Genomic DNA, 1100 nt, shown 5'->3' with positions numbered 1-1100 from the left:
GAAAAAAATGAGGGTTTTTTTGAAAAAACTGGCAACACGCCCTCTTTTGCCATTGGGTCGCTGACGGCAGGACCCATGCCATGTTGGCGCATTTAGTCAGCGGCTCGGACATACACAACCGAGATTTGCATCGTATTTGCATGCCGGAGCCAAGTTATTACATCAGTTCGATGTATGCCACGAGTTCTAGCACCAAAGTGACCGTTCACGTTAAGTTCAAGCACCACCAGTGTAATTGACTCGAAGTAAAAAGGAAACGAAGGGAGTATCTCATGGAAGCGCATGGTAGGTGGCGGTGAGGACATCGTTGGCGAGGAACAGACCAACAGTAGAGCTCCTTTGTCAAACTTGAAGAGCCGAGGCCGAAGGTTCTTGGTACTTGCTAGGGATGATTATTTATCGCTAATCATGGAGTAAACAGTATTTTAAAGCTAGTATACACGGCAACTTGGAGCTGTTGGGTGATAGATTATCGCTAATCATTGGAGTACACTTGGACCTTGACATAGGTTAGTTTCTCTATTTCTGCACGTTTCGCCTACTCATTGCCACGAACTTCTGCTCATCTTGGAGACATCTCTCAAGTTTGGCTCGGAGAACAAGAAACTCCAAAACTCCAAGCCTGCGTGGGGAGTGGAGACGATGAAGCTGATTCGACCAGATTAGCACAGGTACGTACAGTTCTTACTCTTCCTCTTCTCCTCCTCGTTTTCGATCATTCAATATCTGAGAACGATTGTGATCAGTTTTGCAGCTAGCAGTCTGTGATGTGAACCGCGCTGATGAATTTGAGCTCGGCGCGGTTGGTTGCGAGTACAGATGGAATCAGCAAACTGAATCTGTCTCTCAGTTGAAGACTCTCTGTTAAAAGACTAACGGAGGAAACAAAAGGGTATTGTTTACTACTATCGCGAAGCATTTCAACGTTCATTCTGTGATATCATCCTAGGAAGTTTGGGCCACTTGTGTGTTTTCTGTTAGCTTTAATCTTGATTAATGTATCTGCATGTTTAGTTTAAGTTTTGCACGTAATTTACTGGGCCGAGTATCGTGCTGTGAATTATACATTTTGCATCTATACAAAGCCACCATTTCGGATT

General features: G+C 44.4%; 1 long non-coding RNA gene across 1 annotated transcript; it reads left to right on the top strand.

The window, feature by feature from the left end:
• Positions 1–506: 506 nt before the first annotated feature.
• On the top strand, positions 507–1100 carry LOC119348103. Its single transcript, XR_005168735.1, has 2 exons — positions 507–671; positions 747–1100. It is a non-coding gene; the product is annotated as an uncharacterized LOC119348103 (long non-coding RNA).

Source organism: Triticum dicoccoides, unplaced genomic scaffold (genome assembly GCF_002162155.2).
Source record: "Triticum dicoccoides isolate Atlit2015 ecotype Zavitan unplaced genomic scaffold, WEW_v2.0 scaffold85472, whole genome shotgun sequence".
In the NCBI taxonomy this organism is placed as follows: Eukaryota; Viridiplantae; Streptophyta; class Magnoliopsida; order Poales; family Poaceae; genus Triticum; species Triticum dicoccoides.
The sequence above is the reverse complement of the archived record's forward strand: the minus strand, read 5'-3'. Positions and strand labels throughout refer to the sequence as shown.